Source organism: Lynx canadensis, chromosome C2, assembly GCF_007474595.2.
Source record: "Lynx canadensis isolate LIC74 chromosome C2, mLynCan4.pri.v2, whole genome shotgun sequence".
In the NCBI taxonomy this organism is placed as follows: Eukaryota; Metazoa; Chordata; class Mammalia; order Carnivora; family Felidae; genus Lynx; species Lynx canadensis.
In genome coordinates, this window is record NC_044311.2 from 79328224 (window position 1) to 79349705 (window position 21482).

General features: G+C 44.2%; 1 long non-coding RNA gene across 2 annotated transcripts in view; it reads left to right on the forward strand.

Moving 5' to 3' along the window:
* LOC115522989 overlaps positions 1-18755 on the forward strand; it is a 47835-nt gene extending 29080 nt beyond the window's left edge. For both annotated transcript variants that reach the window (XR_003971599.2, XR_003971598.2), the window contains 4 exons: positions 2764-3002; positions 3705-3834; positions 6350-6450; positions 17254-18755. This is a non-coding gene — a long non-coding RNA (uncharacterized LOC115522989). The remainder of the gene's footprint in view (positions 1-2763; positions 3003-3704; positions 3835-6349; positions 6451-17253) is intronic.
* The last annotated feature ends 2727 nt before the right edge of the window (positions 18756-21482 follow it).

Sequence of the window (21482 nt, forward strand, 5' to 3'; positions counted from 1 at the left end):
CCGTGCTCACTGCAACTCCTCAGGGGCTTGACATCTGTCACTAAGACGGTACTGCTCTTTTGGTGCCAGTGTCAGGGCTAAAAGGGCCTTCGGAAATTATCCAATGGTTTCTACACTGACATCCGTGCCGAAGTCACCAGGCCACACGAATGGATTGAATGAAGGGGATCCGAGCCCTCAGCCCCACCTCTTCCACCATTTATACAGGCAAGGTCCCCGTAACTTTCTCAGAAAAAAAGTATCCAGGGGCTTTAGAAGTTGGAAGTGCACTGATTAATCCAATCTCAACATTCGACAGCTGAGGAAACTGAGCTCCTTAAAAGGAAAGTCGCTTTCCTGACCATCAACTGAGCCACACGCATGATCAAGACCACACCTGGGGTCCCTCTTGTCCACCAAAGCCCTTGCCCCTGCATCACAGCCTACTTAGGGCAGACAGATGATGGAGGAAGCTGCAAATCGTGTTAAGCTGAGTTCTTATAAGTCTGGGACGTGTCGAGTTTCAAATAAAGAACTTCAGTCTGAACCAGAACAAATCTTTCTGAAATGGGGATTCTGCAAATTGTCGGGTCAGTGATTTGCAAGCACAGCAGAGTTAAGTACTGTAGTGAGACTCTATTCCCCCATGATCTTAGCAACAATTTTAAAGAGAAAAATCTTATCCCAGGATGAAATACCCTGTTCTCCATCCACACACTCAATTTCTCACAAATGATGTTTGTAGAACGAAGCCCACAGTTGATCACAAACTGTGTTCTAACACCGTTTGACACAGAGCCAAATTCAGGATTTAAGGTGGATCTGCCCTGGGCTCATCCAAGAGGATTTAGTTTCTTGAATACTAAAAAAAAACCTCGCTATAATGAGGTTCCTCCTAGAAGATGCCTAAGGGTAGACGCTGCCAGGAGCAAGGGGTAGAAGGAATACTGGGCCAGGAGACAGGAAACCAAGCTCTGTTCCCAACTGTACATAGTACAAAACCTAAAGAAAGCCAGCTGCCTCCATAGGTCTTAGTTTTCTCACTACAAAATGAGACTCATGATGCCTCCAAGATCATTTCCAAAGGCAGTGAGAATTAGATCAATTAAGATTATGAATATGAAAGTGCTTTATGAGGGGCGCCTGGGTAGCTCAGTCGGCTAAGCATCTGACTTCGGCTCAGGTTATGATCTTGCAGTTCATGAGTTCGAGCCCCACGTCAGGCTGTGCTGATAGCTCAGAGCCCGGAGCCTGCTTCAGATTCTGTGTCTCGCTCTGTCTCTCTGCCCCTCCTCTGCTTGTGCTCTGTCTGTCTGTCTGTCTCTCTCTCAAAAATAAATAAACATCAAAAAAAAAAACAAAACCCCAGAAAGTGCTTTATGAATGATAGCAACAGAAAAAAACCTACGTGCCTAAATAAGGGCCAGTTGTTAATAAGCAGCGGTTCTCCCCTTGGGGTCGTTCTTATGTGTAGAGAAGAGAATAAAAACTTCCTTTTCCAGGATCCTGTTATGTTTGTTCCATCCCCCCCCGGCGCCCCCCCCCCCAGCTCCCTCAGAGGCATGGCAGGTACAGTATTGCAGATCACTTTCCAGGAAATCAAGAGAGAGGTGGGGCTGTTCCTGCTAAGAAGTTGCTTCAAGAATCTGGAAAGCACACAAAGGGAGTCATTCTCTCACTCTGTATTCCCCTCCCCTTTCGTCCCCGGTACAAAGAGAAGGGGTTTGCAGAGTCTAGGCTCTGGGCAAACCCTGGCTGAATTGAGGAAGTCATTTCTCTTCTCTGAGCCTCCACTCTCTGAGCCTTGCCTACCTCCAGTAGGTAAAATGAAGAGGTTGGATAGAATGAGACACTTTTGAAAGTGAAAAAAGTGCATTATCAATAATTATACCAGGATGACCACAGCAAATAGGACTACCCCAGGCAAACTGGGTATATGGCTATTTTATTAAGCCTTGCTTCAACTTGCAGTACTATTGGGAAAACACGTGCCCTTGAGAAAAAGCAATTTCGGTACCCTTGGTGTTGTCTCGGCTACATTGAACTTCTGACTAGTTCTACAGCTTGTTTTTACATTGTTCTCAGTCACCAAGGGCAAACTCAGTATTACTATATCCTTTATCTCCATGCAACAGCCTTATGAGACAAGCATGCAAAGACGTCAATCCCACTTTTAAAAAGAGCCCTAGAGAAAGTCAAGGATTTGCTCAAGGTTATGGGGCAAAGGGAGGCACAGCTGAGTCCTGGACTCTCAGCCCTGTACTTGTTCCACTGGGCCAGGTTAACAAAGAGGATGGTTAATTTGCAAACACAGACTGGCTTCAGGTTGGCCACCTTCCATCTAAAAAGTTCCTTCTCTATCTATAACAATGATGCTCGAAACGCAGCAAAAATTTTAGACCACCCCTCCCCCAACACCCTAAAGCTTGAGGTTGCCCAGGGTCTTAAAGAATCAGCTACATCTACAAATGAGAATTCCAAAACCCAGAGAGAATAGGTTGCTGAGATTACCCATCAAGACCCACATCCGAGTGGAATTTAGATCCCTAAACCCCTCCTTTAGCATTCTTTAAACGCTAACTAAACACAAATATACTTAGGGAAGTAAACATAACTTACCTCCCTTCACTGCCTTTCAGAAACTCATGAATCCCCTTTGGATTTTCTAATGTTGAGGAGTCCCTAGTCCCTAGCTATCCCTTTGCCCCTCCAGCTTGAAGAAGTGAGAGTTAAGAATATTTAAGTCTCGGGCATTGCACTAGCTACTTCTTCTCTTCTTTGCAGGTAAGAGCAAATGAAATGAAGCTTCCTCATGGGCAAAGCTTCCATAATTCAAATTGTTTACCAGAGTCCTGAGAGCAAAACCAAAGGGAACTTGCCATGCAGGAATGAGTGCCTGGAAAATGAATAAGCACCGTTGGGTCTGAATTCCAGTTTAGCTCCTACTTTGCAGCACTACCTTGACCAAGTTATTTCCCCTCCCCGGGCCTCAGTTCTTCAGCTGTGAAGTAAAAGAGTTTTAGGTAATGTGTAAACATTCTTCAAGCTCTAGCAAGCTATGAGTCCCCAAACCATAAATGTAGATGCTTTTGAGTGGAGGGCTGATCAAATTCTTTTCTGTCCATTAGCCTCGTAGGAGTCACTGCACAGGAAAGGTTTTGTCATCACTTGCTGGTGGGTATTTCCTGTCTCTTTGCCCTCTGCCCCTTTCCCTCAGTGCTGATTAGCACAAGTAACTACTTGTGCCAGCTAAAAGAGGCAAAGGGGCAGGTAGCCCTCTCCAGTACAAACCAGGGGTATTCAGTTTAAATCAGAGGCATTAGCCAAGTTGCCTAATTGGTGGAGTCCTCATAAATTAATACAGCTCTGACAAACTTTGCCCCAGCCTGATCATTTATTTCCTAATTTATTACCTGTGTTGAGATCATCGCTGCATATATTTCTCTGAGGAGCTGTAACCACAAGGCAAAATAATGACTCCATGACATTCACTGATGTCCCTGTTTGAGTCCAAATGTCCCTGAAGATGGAGGAAATTTTCCAAGAGACAAGGCGTGTTTCTAATACTGAGAAGCAACGACAACACAGCTTGTGATTCTGAGCTGAAGGTTCAGAGCCAGGATGCCCATGCTGTCAGTCTTCCTTTTAAGTGGGAGGTGAAGCTGGTTGGAGTCAACTTCTGTGTTTCTACTTGCCTGGCACCTGCTCTCTTTCTTCTCTTACAGAAAGTTCTTATTCAGTGGGAAACCCATCCCATGTATTCTGCACAAGACACTCTTCCCACATAGCTAAAGAGGCAAATATATGTCCCGGGACTTGTCTCCATGTCCCAGGAAGATGAAGACCACCATAAAGGTAAATATGAGACAAAAGCAAGTCAATGTAATGCCTCACCATGACTTTTCTGCTTCCAAGGCAGATGGTTATTTTCCTGCAGTTGGGTTTACTTAGCTGACAGAATGTAAGTCTTACAGATGACTATTCTGCCCATATATGGAGGGAGCTGGAGAGATGGAAACCTGATGATATTTTCTGAGCCCCTAGATAAAAGCAAGACTAAAGCAAGAATACTCATAAGCTTTTCAATTACTAAAATAATAATCCCCCTCTTTGCTTTAGGCTGGTTGGAGGTAGGTTTCTATAATTTTCAACCCAAAAGAATCCTGACTCGTGTTAGGTTTGTATTAAATTCTGCATAGAACCTTTTACTCTCACAGATGAAAGAACTTCCAATGTGTTCAAGTCAGTCTTATACACAGACTGAAAGAATTGGCTCAAGTCTCCCCAAAAAGTAACAGGGCTAGACACCAGATCTCTGAACTAGTCTAAAATGCCCCTCAGAGGTCACTGAATCCAAACTCCACATTGATTCAATTCTACAGTGTGAAACACAGAAAAGAATGTCAACCTCAAGCATCATCCTTTCCAAGAGTTTTAGGGAGGAAATAGTGCTGAGTCTCCCCAAAATGTTCTGATCCTACATTTGTGTCATCCTTCTATTTTTCATAGCGCTTTTATTGCTATTACAGTTCTAGATTGAAATGCCTCTCTTAAAAGTGCATCCACTGGTTACTTACAACTTGTATGAACATGGACAGGTTACTTATAGTGCTGTGCATCTGTTTCTCCATCTCTGAAATGGAGGTAATACAAAGTAGTAATACAAAATAGTGCTCACTTCATAGATCTAGTGTAAGCATTGGCAAAATTTATTTATTTATTTTTTCAACGTTTATTTATTTTTGGGACAGAGAGAGACAGAGCATGAACGGGGGAGGGGCAGAGAGAGGGAGACACAGAATCGGAAACAGGCTCCAGGCTCTGAGCCATCAGCCCAGAGCCTGACGCGGGGCTCGAACTCCCGGACCGCGAGATCGTGACCTGGCTGAAGTCGGACGCTTAACCGACTGCGCCACCCAGGCGCCCCAGCATTGGCAAAATTTAAGTAAAGCTTTTAGCCCAATGGCTGGCACACAGCACTCAATAATTATGACTATTACTATTAGCTTATGATTTTTGCAACAACACTAAGAGACCAGAGAGCTTATGGATAAGAAAGTCAATGACCAGAGAATATAAAGGACATGCCTAAGGGCAACACAGTAGTTACTGGAAGAACTGAAACCAAGCCCCAACTCATACGATTCTTACTTTGAACTGTATTCTACAAACCAGTTGGTCGATTCAGACTGTACTCACTTGTTCATACATCCATAGATTCTTCTATCATTATTTCACATACCCATGAATTCAGTAAATATTTCCCGAGAACCAGAATTTCTTTCCAGTCCTAGTGTCTGTCATTTAGAGATCTGGATTCCGGTCTCAGTCCACTAATTCACTACTGAAGTCAAGGGCACGGGACTTTTGGTCTTTGGGCACCAATTTCCTCAAGAGACTGGCCAAGATATTTCTCAAGCTCCCTCCATAGCAGGCTCCTATTTGCAGTCCTGAGTACTACCTGCTTAGAGGATCCAAAGATGTGATGATCATGGTGCTTCCCTAGAGGGGCCCACGGCCAGGTGGGAAAGACACAAACTATGTGCACTTGCTCTACCAATGCCGGGGTACAACACATGTACCTTAAACAATATTTCTTTTTTCCTTTTTTTTTAAAGTTTATTTATTTTCGAGAGAGAAAGAGAGTGAGAGCAAGCAGGAGAGGGGCAAAGAAAGAGGGAGAGAGAGAATCCCGATCCCACGAACCGTGGGGCTCGATCCCACGAACCGTGAGATCGTGACTTGAGCTGAAATCAAGAGCTAGACACTTAAAACAACTGAGCCACCAAGACACCCAAAAAATATTTCTTAAATAAATCTGAAGTGGCTCCCACATGCCAGGGTTGACAGGAAAGTTGATTTCTGACATATTCTGGGAAGCCCTCTCCCCTCCCATAGACAGATGACCATTTATAAGAACTTCAAACAGCATTGCACACTGGTGGCCCTTGGGCCCAGTGAAGACTTTGCAAGTGTTTTGTTTGGTCCACAGTCGATTTGTTTTTTGTGGTTTTTTTTTTTTTTTATTAAGTCAACTTTTAACAGCTGAGAAGTTTCTCATTAAAATTTAGGCTTCTCTTGAAAAAGCATAAGATCTAGCAACACTGAACTGGAATCTTTACAACAGCAACTGACATCTTAGAGCTTTACTCTTTCAGAGGGGATACATCTCTCTCTAATTAGAGGTGAATGTTTGGCTTTAACTTTAGCCAGGCTGTATGAATTCAAGGAAAATGTCCATCAGGGCTTTCCTACCTTGTGAATCTTAAAATGTTTATGGGGGAGGCTGAGAGGAGAACTGAATGTTTTATAATAACCTGAATATATATATTCAATATGTACTTACAGATGTTAACTTCCTTTCCTCTAGGGGCACTTGAGTTGGTGATTCTGGGTCTTACTGTGATTTACTGATAACCTGGCTCTCTGAAGAAAAAAGTTCCGATTTGCAGAACTTGCCAACTTCCATGTGTGAGTACTCCCACCATGGCCAAATGCAAGGACAGTCTCACAACTGGCTCGCGACATTTCCGAAATTTTAGCAATTGGCTCTTGTGAGCCAGTATAAGCACACTTAGCACACCAGCACTATCTAATTCTGGAACATGGGAATATGAAAATGTTCTTACTTTCCTTTCACTTTGAACTCTCTGAAGGAGTCTGAAGAAATACGAAATATAAGCCATGCCTGCCCTCAGGGGAATTTTGGTCTAGGTCAGGAGATAAAGCTAACACCTTTGAAACAATTAGAGAGTTTCTCAGGAAGAATCAGTGCCTTCTCCAACATCTCTGCTTCAGTGTCCAATAAGAGTATCAAAGCCATTACATCCAAAATAGGTTTCTTGGATTTCCTCCCAAAGCTGTGTTGCGTTTCGCCTTCTCCTCATTTCAAGAAATAACCTTCCACCCACTTCTTGGGCTAAAAGATAAGAAGTCACCCTTGATTTCCTTCCTACTTCTCAATCCCCTTGTGCAATCCAGACACAAGTCTTGTATACCCACCTCCAACATTAATCTTAAGCCATCCACTTCCCTGCATCCCACAGCAATAACTCTTGTCCAGCCCCATGTGTACACCTTTCCCACCTCTAGGGCTTTGAAGTTCTTCACCCTCCCCCCACCATCCACCTGTGCCGGCTATGTCTTCCCTCCGTGTCTCAGCATTCCCCTGGTGAGCTCCTTCTCATTCTTCAGAGGGCTGTTTATATGTCATCACCTTACAGAAATCTTCTCTGCCTGTCCCATCCTATCTAAAGTAGCTCTCCCCACCTGACCTCTAATTCCCCAATCCATTAACCTATAGACTAGCACAAACTTTGTTTACTTGTTCATGGCCTTCCCCTTCTCCCCACACACTCCTATTCTCTGAGAATAGGAGCCTTTTATGCCTTGTTCTTACTTTGGTCTTCTGCTTAGCACAGTTCTTGACACATAGTAGGCATTAAATAGATATTTAAATGAATGAGTGAAGAAGTAAAGGAATGAATGATAAAGGAGAGATGAGAAGATCTGACATTCCAACGTTTCCTTTTGGCTCCAACATTTTAGGTATCAGCGGATTTAAGAGTGTAATTTTATATACCTTCTCATGTGGGTCCAGCTCTTAAAGCAGAGCAGGAGTTAGTGGGAAAGCAGATAAATGAAGGCACCAGCAATCAACAATAGTCAGAGGTGACTCCCCAGAGGAAGTGGTAAATACACTGGGCTTCTCCAGCCTTCTTAATTACTTACACAAAAGACATCTGTCACCTTACAAAAAGTTTCACCCTCGTCTTTATTTCAATTGCCAACAACTCTACTTCATCTCAAATGTGACTGTGTTTATAAAAACTTGATGGGCACACTTTTCAGGAACATCTCGCTTCTAAAAGGTCGTGTCCTTAAGAGAGAGTGTGTGTGTGTGTGTGTGCACGCGCACGCACGCACTGACTATTGGGCTTAATCTGACACAGATAAGAGCATGAAGAATTTGCCCAGAGGCCCGCAGATTCGACCCCTGTAGCTGGCTTGATATCTGAAGGAAGAATCTGTTCCACACCTCAGAGAAGACCCACTTAGGACAGGAAATGAGTCATCTATGTTCCACAGAGGACCTATCACAGTTTGGACTATACTAAATGTGAAACAGATTAAATTGGAACAAAATCATGACATATTTGTTCCCTCCCACACTGTGGGATATTTCGTAACCTCCTGGTACTTTACCATGATACTTTCAGTGCTGGAGAGGTCTTCAGAAATCACCTGTCTGACCCTCTTACTCCATGGGGGGACACTGAGGCCCAGAGAAAGTGGTGCCTTATCCAAGTTCACATAGCATGTTTAGAGCAAGGCCAGCATCAGGTCCCTGTTCTGAATTCCTGTCAAATGTTTTATAGAAATATATACGTTCAAGCCGAGTTTTTAAAGAGAAAACCTATTTTATTCTTTTGTTTAACCATCATTAGTAACTTGATGAACTATTTATTGGCTATCATTGAAAAATAAAATTTTAGCCACTGACCTCTAGTTATACTGGGGTCCTGGTACACCCCAAAGGAATCCAGCCTAAAATGCTAAAAGAAACCTTCATACAATGGAATAGAAGACAATACACACAAATTTATAACAAGAGGTAAGTGTTCTTTTAACTATCAGCAAAGAACTATATCATTTTATTTATTTTTTTTTTTAATTTTTTTTTTCAACGTTTATTTATTTTGGGGACAGAGAGAGACAGAGCATGAACGTGGGAGGGGCAGAGAGAGAGGGAGACACAGAATCGGAAACAGGCTCCAGGCTCTGAGCCATCAGCCCAGAGCCCGACGCGGGGCTCGAACTCCCGGACCGCGAGATCGTGACCTGGCTGAAGTCGGACGCTTAACCGACTGCGCCACCCAGGCGCCCCAGAACTATATCATTTTAAAAACAATACAAATAACCAGTTCTTCTCACATTGATTCCTGTAAGTCAGATTTGGAGGCCCACCCTTGGGGTTTCATCAGGTTTGTTGGAGATGTGAAACCCATGGAGGGGCACATGCCAATTGGTTGAACTGTTACACATGACATTTTGGAGACTGCAGAAGAACTATTGTCATAAGAAGACAGAAAGAAGACACACAGAAAAAGCTTGTGTGTTTTTTCATCTGTCAGATGAGCAATTGGAATTTAAAGAGCAGCACAGTTTCCAGACACATATGTTTAAACATCTTGGTGCCTGACAGGCAGACAGGAATCATTTGTTCAGTTTCATTACATCCAGTCCAAACAGGCATCCCGGCCTTCTCACATCGCAAGAAGAATTAGAAACACAACCTCACTCTTCACAGCTCCCCGACTCACCCTTCTGGATCCGTCTTTCTCCCACATCTCCAGCTCCCAGGGGCCTTGGGTGTCAAAGAGAGAGGGCCGAGCCTGTGGTCAGGAGCCCATCTTCAAAGTCGACCACGAATCTGCTTCAGAACCTTAGACCAGAACCTTAGACCAGCTTCAGAACCTAGACACTAAACTTGAGGTGTCTAGGAATTGCCTGGTGTGCTTTCTAAAATGTGGGCTCCCAGGCCTATGTCCAGAGCATCTAATCTCGTGAGTCTGGGATGGCTCCCAAGAATCAAAATTTTAACCAGCACTCCTAGTGGATCCTGATACTAGAGGTGGTACAAACATCCCAAAACTCTGCCAGCTGTAGGCAAATCTTCCTCTTTTCTCTGAGCCGTAATTCCCCGTATGTGGAATGAGAACCCTGCGCACGAATCATGCCTGGGATCTCTTCCTGGTTTAGACAATAGAGATCCTATGACTCGGGAACCGACTGGGTCCCTGCCTTGCTCTTGGTTACTCTGCAATCCCAAACAGGCCATCTGCTCATACAAGCGTTTAACTCAAGTACAGGTGCTCATTCACGCTGAGCTCAGTGTGAACTGTGGAGGGATTCAGGAGTTCCCTGCTTGTCCCCCACCCCCGGCCCCACCACAAGCCATCCACAGTGCCCCCTGTGTGACTTTCTCCCTTCTTCATGACTGCAGGCCCTGTGATGGTGCCTCCCCAACACGCTGTCTGTCGATTCTTGGACAGGAATGATTCTAGGAAGTGCTTGGTTCTCTAAGCCTCAGTTCCCGTCTTGGATCTAGAGCCCATCACAGCCACCGCCTGAAGCCCACTGTGAAGGATAATGCTCCACATTAATCAAATTGACACAGAAAAAACAAAACTTGAAGGGAGTGAGTTATTCTAATGATTCCATAAAGCAATTACAAAGTTTTTCTTTAACATTTGTAAATCCTCAAAATTGAAGAAACAACTGTCATAGCTTAGCCCCAGGAAGAGGTTGGTCCCAAACTCTGGTTCTACTAGGCAATGGATCTCTTGGTTCTTTCCAGTAGCCTGAAGCTATGACTTGCCTGACCATGGCTTCTCCTACCTATAATTACAAGCTCTTCCCTGCTGGGCTCAGGTGCACTCACCCGACCCTCCCTAAGGTCAAAAAGCTTCCACAGTCGCCTAATTGTATCTACATCTTGACTCTGGACCCTTCTCTTGAAGGCCTCTTAAGTCTTGCATTTTAAGCTCCAGTAAGTTACTCAACTTTGTTCATCTTCCTCCAATGCTTCACTCCCATACACTTTCAGGTGTAGGTGGTAAAGTTCTTGACCAGAGCACAAAACATACAGTGGGAAGAGAGGGTCCTGGGGAAAGAAAACACAAGTTGCCAAAGACTTTCAATTCTCAAAGTGCAGCGGGAGTGCCCATTGGCTGAGAGCCGCTTGTAGGGTAGGGCAGTAATGATCGTTGCCTGGAAAAGTACAGTCAAGTTTATTTAGCTCTTATTTGCTGAGAGCACACACTAGCCTTCCAATCCCAGGTAGAATTACTCATGATATGATATGTATAATATAATATGTTTCAAAGAAAAAAAATCTCATAAAAATTAAGGTTAAAATGAATCAGCATTGTTAAATGGAGTGTATCAGAAATTCACCACCCTCTCCATTATTTATGAGGCAAGAAGCTTCTGGTCAACAAGAGATATCCAGTGTTCTCAAACTGAGCTGATATAATTTCAGACCAAGGCCAAAAAAAAAAAAAAAAAAAAAGAAACAAAAAACAAAAACTGGACACTGAACACATTCATTAGCTTCCTTGGTTTTAACATTAGTAAATAGGCTATTCCTGTTTGACTTTTTAAAACTGAAAATGTTTTAAAGACACACTTGGTTGGTTTTCCATGGACATCAATCCCCCTTCTTTTGGTCACAGTGCCACCCCCTTTTCCTTTAGCTATACCCTCTCCAACCCCAATCCCTAGACCTCCCCCAGCTCTTGGGATGGTCTTGGACCAAAGTCAATCAGAGCCTACTTGCCCTCCAGCTACCTGAACTGTTAACTAATAATGACCCTTAACAGATAAGGCCAGCACTCTTCTGAAAAATTTAGAGAAGAAATGGGTTTTCATTTACTCTGGGGTTGTGACCAGCCATATTGCCACCATGTGGAGTGTGCCTGAGCACAGGACCAAAAACAGACGGAAGCAAAGATGAGACATGGGAAACAGAAGTGACAACAACTCAAGCCCTTTGGTTGTCAAACCAGAAGTAAGCTCTGTCCCCCAATAATACTCCCTTTTTTGCTTTAGCCTGTTTGAGTTGGGCTTTTGTAACTTACCACCAAATAATTCTATCTACTTCCCGCTTACCTCATTACTACCTAAATAGATCTTTGGGCTCCAGAAATCCTTTGCTGGCATGGTGTGCCTCAGTGGCTCAGTTGGTTAAGCCTCCAACTCTTGGTTTTAGCTCAGGTCATAATCTCCCAGTTGGTGAGTTCTAGCCCTGTATTGGGCTCTGCGCTGATGGTGCAGAGCCTGCTTGGGATTCTCTCTCTCTCTCTCTCTCTCTCTCTCTCTCTTTTTCTCTCTCACTCTCTCTGCCCCTCCCCTGCTCATGTTCTCTTTTCTCTTAAAAATAGATAAATGTAGGAAGAAGAAAGAAAGAAAGAAAGAAAGAAAGAAAGAAAGAAAGAAAGAAAGAAAGAAAGAAATCCCTGGGTTGGGAATCATTAACCAAGCACCAAGGAGGTCATAGAAATGTGTTTGTTATAGCTGTACAATCTAAACCCATATATAATTCAAATCTCAACCTCAAATTCCTCAGATCACTGATTCATGTTTATTAGCACCTACTATGTACAAAACTCTCCCAGGATCTATGGGCAGCCAGATGATAGCCAGCCCCCACCACCATCGCAAGCTGGTAAGAGAACCAAGAGGAGGACAGAAGAGGAACAGAATCTTCTAGATGAAAATCTGGAAGAGCTTCATGAAAGAGAGTTTACTGGAGGTGGGCCTTGAAGGGATTGAAGGAGTCACAGTTGATCTAGACTAAAACCCACGTTCTACCTCCTAATCCAACATTCAACTTAAATCCAACAGGGGTGAATACTAATGCAGGGTCATGCCCAGAGGAGTGGGGCTGCTCCCTGTTGGTCCTCCAGGGTCTGCTAATGGATATGTGGGGCCTCATGTGGAGACTGGGGGTCAGATACACTGGGGGAATCACAGGACAAGTGCTGCATGACTGTTAATTCACCTCAGAGTATCCAGGAATCATCTAACAGTTTGATATCATAGAACGACAAAATCTCTAAGCTAGCAGGGACCTTAGGAATTAATCAGCATGCTCATTTGACAGATGAGAGATGGAAAAACTGAATCGGTCAAGAACGTGTCCAAGATCACTCCTGTAGAGTCATTCCCAGGACCAGGGCTCCAGGACTTTGACCGGCCGAAAGGAGAGATCGTCATTATTTCAATTCCATCCTAGCAGGAGTGAGAGGAGTCTGGAATTGAATTTTGATAGAAGCTGTCTTTTATCTCAGAGAGCTTCCTGTGACTTGCCTTGCTTCAGTACATCCCTTGATTTTACCGTGGAATGAGCCTCTCCTGGGGCTGAGTCATGCGGGCCTAGAGGACTTTGATTGGCTCTTAAGCCAATGACGGTTGTTTCATTGGCTTTTTAGCCAGTAACTGTAAAATCCCCATTAAAAAGCCCCAGCTGGGGATGTGCTCTTCCCTGAGCTCCATGGGGGCTCCTAGTGAATTGTGGACATCATCATATGATGGCAGTTTGGGGCTAAGGTCCCATTGCTCGCCAGGACACTCCTCCACAGTCTTTGGAGCATAATACATCAAAGAAATAATTATTCTAAATACAAAAAGGAAGGCAGGGTATACGCCTATGGGAAGGCTTTTTACCAAAGCACATGAAGGGCCCTAGGGTAGGGTGAAGAGGGAGCTGCTTTATTTTCTAATAATCTTTGCTTTCCATGGTCCATTTTATTATTCACACCCATTTTCATATGACTCTTTTAAAAACCCTGTGAAAAAGGCAAGACAGAGTTATATTATCTCCATTTTCCAGATGAAGTAACAGACTCAGAGAGTGTCAACAACCTGTCCCCTGTCACCTATCTAAGAAGTGGCAGAACCTGGGCAGGCAGAACGCAGCCTGACCCACTGGTGGCTGGCACTCATTTTATAACATGAGTCTTTCTTGTCCATGGTCAGATCTGAGTTGCCACTGAGGCCGACAAAGGATGAAAATCCCGGGGCCTTTGCATGACTAACCTGAGATGAGAGGTCCCTTTGTCCTGCTTCACAAGCCACACCTGCTGACATGCACAGCAAAGCTACTCCTTTTTAAAATCTCTGATACCAGTAACAGACCTGACTGGAGGAGACAGTGTTATATAATGGAAATTAGCAGCACACATTGGGTGATGAATGAATGAATGAATGAACAGACTAATGAATGGATTTGCTCACACGTTAATTTAGTGCACAAACATGGATTATGTTTCAGCTGGGCACTGAAGATGGACCTGAAACCCATCTAAGATCTGGTCACTGCCCCAGAGGAGCACACATTCTATCTAGTAGGGGAAGAAACAGACATGCAGACAAATAAATGATCACACACCATGAGAAAAGCCAGAGTGCAGATAGGTAGATGTGTTCTAGAAGCCCAGAGGAGGAAGATGTGACTAAGCGTTCCTCCCCTGTGATCAAACTTGCAACCCTCTGTCGGCATGAGCTTCCCTAGGGTAGCGAGGACCAGCATGACTCATCTTTCCATCCCTATCCGACACTACACTGGGAACATTCGATATCACCAGTTAGTGCTTGCTGAATAAATTCTCCTGGAGGAGTCATGAAAGATTCTGCCGTGCAAGTAACCTAGGCCATGTGACAGAGTCTGCAAAGCCCTCAAGCTTCCTGTCCTACGACAAGGACTCCAGCCATCAGAGTCTTCCCTGAGTTCTGTGCTCAGAATCATCTGGCCCAGGAGTCCTCTCTCACCTGCCACAGTTATCTTAAAAGGTGGAGTAAGATCAAGGCGCAGGGAACATCACAGTCATGGTATCCCTGCTCATCCATCAAGGCTAGAACACTTCACCTTGAACAAGGCAGATAAGAGAATAAAATAACGCCTGACACAGCCTTATCACCTGATAATACAAGCTCAGTTTTTTCCATTAAAATAACTGAGAGCCATAGTCCTGTACTTTGGCTGATAAAGAGATCACAGGAAACAAAGCTATTAATTTTTATCTCCACTGTGCAATAGCACATTTGAGAGAATCTGGTATATCCAAGGGGGAAAAATACTTTTTCTGACAACAGAAGTTGGATATGAATTTTTTCCCCTCCTACCTTTCATTGTTCTCACCTTGTTTATCTGGTAACCTCTAGGAATGTTTAAACCCAATGGATCTGGCTATGCTGTAATATTATAAATCTCTGTCCTTATTCTACCCCCATCCTTAGAGGACTTGATACTAATATTTAGAATGCAACTTAAAGGGCTCGAACCAGTTAATTGCCTCTCTAGTCCTCAATATTTCCATCTGTAAAATGAGAATTTAGACAGTTGATGCTCATAATCTGCTCCCAGACTCAGTACTCCCAGACAGCTTGACTGAAGGGTACACAATTTTATCAGTTTGATGATAAAAGCAGTCTTTTTTTTTTTTTAATGTTTATTTATTTTTGAGAGAGACAGAGCAAGAGTGGGGGAGCGGCAGAGAGAGAGAGAGAGAGAGAGAGAGAGAGAGGGAGACACAGAATCTGAAGCAGGCTCCAGGCTCTGAGCTGTCAGCACAGAGCCCGATACAGGGTTTGAACTCCGGAATGGCGACATCATAACCTAGGCCAAAGTCAGATGCTCAGCCTACTGAGCCACTTAGGTGCCCCAAGGGCAGTCTCTCTAAGCATGAGGGTTGCCAGGTAACAACATAACCAGGCAACAGGTACAACCCATGCTTAAGGGGGCCCAACTCAGTCCTTCGCCATGGGGCAGGAAGTCCATGGGGCCCATGAACATGTGTACCGGGAGCCCATATCCCCCTTCCGGAGCAAACTCTGGGTACCTGGGACCCTGAAATTTCCCAGGCAAATGGCCCAATGTCTGTTTTCAGGCCCTCCTGATCTCTCTCCTGGTTCTTTGTCCCCAGATGCACACCCCTAGGACTAGGGTGTGTTCCAAGGGTGGGGACTTCACATCTTACTCTTCCCTGCTCTCAGAAGTACTTGCGTGAAAGAATTTGCAAAATACTTGTCTTTTGGGGAGCCAATGCCCATCAATGTCGGTGTGTAGCAAGGCCAAGGACGGAAGAAAGTGGGAAGGTGGGGGTAGGACCAGCAGCCTCCATTTGTATTCTTACCTGGCCTAGAAATGCTGGAGTGGGGGCTGACTGCCATAGGACAACAGGATCCATTTAGGGGAGGGGGTGGGAAGAAGGGGGGGGTTCAGCGACCACCTTTCCTAGGCAAGAGTTGTCCAGTGGGACATTTCACAGGCTGACAGGCAAACCAGGCTCCCTCCCAACCTTGCCTCAGGCCTCACCTCTGGAGGAATTTGATTTTATGTTTTAAATGTGAGCCTTAGTATCTCTTCCACTTGCTTTGGAATACAGCTATCTCAGAATCAGCCTCCTTATCACTGATACTCTATCTTTTTCTAAATAAACAAAACAACTGAAGAAGGCTTATAGTAAAACACCAGATGGTTAAATATACAGACCTGCCATTGTATGAATGAAAGAAGTTAATTATGCCATGAATGATTTTTACTAAATATAAGAATAAAATAGCTCTGAGCCTCCTCACTGCCATGGCAAAAATGGAAAGTGATGGACTGCCTGGCTTTTATTAGGGGATCCAAAGTACGAATACCTATTTTTCAGAGGACGTGACCTTTTGCTAGGTAGGAGGTTTGAGGAAGAGATTTATCACCTGCATGCTCTTATGAGAGATCAGATCTTCAAGTGATTTTGCGGGAATGCAGAATCATTCTGTATGCAATCATGTATCATACTGACACTTGATAAAATCTGAGGCCACGATATTAGAAAAGAAATTGTGAAGTCATTGCTACAGGAAGCTGAACTAATACCATTTCATTGACCAAAACTGACACAGTGACATAACTCAGAAAAATCAAAAGAATGGACTATTTAGACAAACACTTCTCAAAATTCTCCACCCAGTATTCCTATTAGCAGCCCATGGCAGAGAAAAATGAAATTGTATCTTGTCGGATTTGGAGATAGAGGGTCAGTTATGCCCCCCTCTACCCTTGGGTCAAGATGAAATTTATCTCTAAAATGTATTCATTTTTGGGGCGCCTGGGTGGCTCAGTCGGTGAAGCGTCCGACTGCGGCTCAGGTCATGATCTCGCAGTTCACAAGTTCGAGCCCCGTGTCGGGCTCTGTGCCGACAGCTCGGAGCCTGGAGCCAGCTTCAGATTCTGTGTCTCCCTCTTTCTGCTCCTCCCCCACTCATGCTCTCTCTCTCTCTCTCTCTCTCTCTCTCTCTCAGAAATAAACTTTAAAAAAATTTTTCTAATTTAAAAAAAATTAAAAAATAAAATGTATTCACTTTTAGCTTGCCACTTGACAATAAACTTGTGCTTATTTTAATATAAAATTAATTTCCCCCAATTCCTTGCTAAAGTGGATATCACTATGGCTTTGAGGATTCTCTGGCATTACCAAGTATTACAAATGTCTGGAAAACTATGGCTGGCTTACCTTGTTTCTTATTTGTTCTTTACAATAAACTGATGAGGGAGGTATCACCCATTTTAATGAATGGGGAAATTGAAGAACAGAGAGATTAAGTAATTTCTCCAACAGCACATGGAGCCAGAAACACATAAGACTTGAATGAAACACAGATCTCCTGACTAGAAGGCCGGTCCTTTTTCCAAGCTTCCATAACGTTAAGTTTATCATTTAGGAAATAATCAAGGAGCGAATTGGATGGTCCAACTAAGTTTTCTGATGTTGCATTACTGAAACACAATACCCACTGAACCTGGAAGGCCGCTGCACCGAGTTTCCAATGACCCCTCGTATCCCACTCTGGATTCACTCCCGATTCACTGCCAGATTCCCCCGGAGGATGCTCCAAGTTCCCTCTGTAATCAGTCCCCACATTATCAACTTCATGAGCCTGGAGCAGGAGAGAGGAGTCCTTTCTCCCAGACCTCTTCAGCAGATGTCCCAGAGCTTACAACTGTGATGGTGAATCTTCCCTCCCCCATGAGGCAGATCTTCTATCCCGAGAGCTGCGGGACACAATGAGAAGACTGCAAGTCTAGGGATCGGAGTCCTGGTCCTAACTCCGCCACTGGATAGTTGTGGGAAATCTACTTAACCCATTGGTGCCAGGTATTCCAGGGAATGATAATGAGAAAAGAGTGAGATAATGTCTGGGGAGCCCTTTGAGCTCCTCAGTGGCAAGCGGCTACACAAACACAAGGTGTTATTACTTCCAAGCCCTTATTGGCCAAGGACATCACAGTTAAAGCTCCTGCAGAAACCTCCTCTCTCCCCCACATAAGAAAGGACTGCCTGGTCCTTTAGCTTCTCATCCAGCTGAAATCCCCAAGCTCTGCAGGAGTTGGAGGCAGTCCACCAGCTGGTTAAAGAGGAGGAGTACCATTGAAGTGAGGGCTTAAATCTTAAAATCACAGTTCCTTCCAACTGAAAAGAATATTAGCAAGTCAGCACACAGTCCTTATTTAGAGAAAAAGAAGCTGAGTCCCGAAAGTTTCCTGTGCAATTCACATTCCCTGAAGGCCCACTGGGCGCAAGGGAAGTGCCAGGCTTAAGAAGGAGACTGGGATCTGGTCTTAGACGCTACCGAACTCTCCGGCTAGCCAGGAACACGGGCACGTCCGCATTTCGTGGACAATGGGATATGGGCAGCATTGCAAAGCGTTACCAGGACTATGACAAAGACTGAGCCAAAGGTGTCGTGCAGCCACATGGACTTGGGCAAAACATTTCAACTTTGAGGTTCCGAAAAATGGAAACAAAAGCCAGGCTATCCCTCTCCAACATTCCTGTTACATCCGACAGCTCCCTCGTAATTTCCTGATGACTGGCAGATTTGCTCCTTCTGAGAAAGTAGGGAAAGGAGCATTGTGATTCTCTCTCTTGAGGCTTTGAGAGCTGGAGTTCCAAGCACATGGCCCCGACCTGACTCCCAGATGGGTCACCTGGAGAAGAACGAGGGAGGTAACTAGACTCCAGGCCCCTGTGGCTTGCTCCGTGCAGGTGAACACCTGTGATCGCTAACCTCCTTTCAGCATTAAAGTTCTGTGAATCGACACATTTAACGAGAGGTTGAAGGCTACCTGATACTGAGGAACTTTGAAGAAGTATTTGGTATGATCAGAAAACTGCAGAAGAGGGGCGCCTGCGTGGCTCAGTCGGTTAAGCGTCCGACTTCGTCTCAGGTCATGATCTCACGGTCCGTGAGTTCGAGCCCCGCGTCGGGCTCTGTGCGGACAGCTCAGAGCCTGGAGCCTGCTTCAGATTCTGTGTCTCCCTTTCTCTCTGCCCCTCCCATGCCCACGCTCTGTCTCTCTCTGCCTCAAAAAATAAATTAAACATTAAAGAAAAGAAAAGAAAACTGCGGAAGAAATCAGCACTTTTTCCCTTTAAATTCAGCTACCAATAGAGCATCTCTTAATCCAAATGACTTAACACGTTTTAGTAAGAGCCTCATGTTACTTTATGTTTTAATGTTTTAAATTGCACAAATGGAACGTGAATATGTTTTTATTGCAAAAAATTCAAAAATCTGAAAACAAGTGCCCCCTTGACTGCCCCTCTGCACTGAGCATATCATTTTAACCCCTCACTCTCCGTAACTAATTATATGCGCATTAGAAATCCCTCCATTCATTTTGCACTTTGTTTCTCATATACAGGGTCTAATGTAGTATATATTGTTCTACAGCGTTTTTTTTTTTTTTTTTTAAACTTAACACATGGTGGAGATCTAGCTATGTTAGCTGCTGTCGATGTACTGTCTTCTGGTATTTCAGAATATCACTAACACCACAGTTAAGCCATTCCTCTATGAATGGACCTTTAGTAGTCTCTATCTTTTCCTTTATTACAAACAATGCCACAATGAACATATTTGCATGTGCCACTTTAGAAACACACACACACACACATACACACTGTATATTGCATCATAAAAGACAATTACGGGGCGCCTGGGTGGCTCAGTCGGTTTAGCATCTGACTTCAGCTCAGGCTCATGATCTCATGTTTCGTGACTTCAAGCCCCGCATCTGGGCTCGCTGCTGTCAGCACAGAGCCCACTTCAGATTCTCTGTCCCGTCTCTCTTTGCCCCTTCCCAACTTGCATGCATAGGCACACTCTCTCTCTCTCAAAAATAAGTAAACATTAAAAAAAAAACAATTGCCAAATTTGTATTGGTTTGCAGACTGACCAACGGTGTACGAAAGGACCTATTTTCTTACACCATTGCTAAAACTTGCTACCGTTGATTTTTTATTTTTTTTTTTATTTTTGCCAGTCTGTTAGAATTACATTGGTGTTAATTTGCATTTCAAATGTATTTCCCTTTAAAAAAGAAAATAATAGAGTTCAAGTGTTAACACTTTCTTCGGAGAAGACGGGACATATTGAAAGTTACAAGTATCTGGGGTCAAAGGGCCTGGTGGGCTTCCTAGATCTGCCACTGACAAGCTGGGGGGACTCTGTCAGCTTGTTTGACCTCCCTGGGCCTCACTTTCCTGTCTGTACAATGGGGATAGGTAGTGCATTGCCTTGATCCAGGTTGGGCGATCATTGTCACAAAAGTCTTCATGTGTGGTTGGCTCTGTGCCAGTATTAGGCATTCCCTGACTTTTATCAGTGAACAAACTGATGCTCAGAGAGGTGGTTTGCATGTTCCCACACACCAAGAAATCTCCTCTGACAGCTGCGAAAATCCTGCCTTATGTTGGAATATGTGTCGTCAGACTTTCTTAGCAATCAGAAAGATGGGGCTCTTGAGTTTTTGTTTATTTGTTGGTTGATTCATTTTGAGTTTTACTTGTTCGCTTGTCTCATTTTTTACTTAAGAGAAGCACACGCAGAACAAGACCCAGGGTAGCTGATGAACAGGAGGGCATCATGTTACCTAAACCCCATACTTCGGCTTCACCTGGGAAATTGCACAGCTTGCTAGAGAGCAAAGCGTTCCCAATTCAGGGAAGAAGATTTGATAAACCTAAGACACACTCAAAGTAATAATCACACCTAGGAGCACTGTGGAGGCTCAGAGGACATTTTTATTTTTTGGCTACTGAGTCCCATTTCCTTTTCCCAGTAGTACCCCACTCTCAGGCCTCAGGGTCTAAGTGGTCCGTCTGTCCCCTGCCCGGGAACATAATACATGGCCTACATCAGTTAGCATTTCGAGATCTCCGGCCCCAATGATGGGCTTACAGCAGAGTATGGTTCCAAGAAACGCAATCAGAGTGATCCTTGGGATTTTTGCAGAGAAAGTGGAGACAGAGAACTTCCATATTTTCCCATGGCACATGATCATGAAAAGATTTAGCCCTGGAAACTTTGGATGGCCTTCTTGAGGGAAAAGCAAGTCTTAGAATGGAGAGGATATTAAGGAAGAGGCCCTTAGTGATGGAGAGAATGAAAACAGATCCCAAGAATATTGCCAAAGCCATATGTCCTCCTTGAAGGCTCAGTTACACAAACTAATAGATGCCCCCATGAGCATACACTTCTCTTTTTTTTTTTTTTCTGATTCTGATGTTCTGTCACTTTTTAAAAACTTTTTAAAGTTTATTTACTTATTTTAAGAGACAGAATGAGCAGGGGAGGGGCAGAGAGAGAGAGAGAGAGAGAATGCAGGGCTCAAAGTCACAAGCGGTGAGATCATGACCTGAGCCAAAACCGAGAGTCAGACACTTAACCAACTGAGCCCCCGGGAGCCCCTGATGTTCTGTCATTTGTAATAACCAACACCAGCGAAGGCATTTACCCACATGCATGCTCAATGCTTCTTTCCGTGTATGGAAGGCAGTGTAATGTTGGGGCAGAAGCCCAGGCCTGGAAGGTCTGTCACTGGCTTTGTCTCTTTGGGTTTCAATTTCTTCAACTGCAAAATGACAGAAGTAGACAGATAAGCTTGG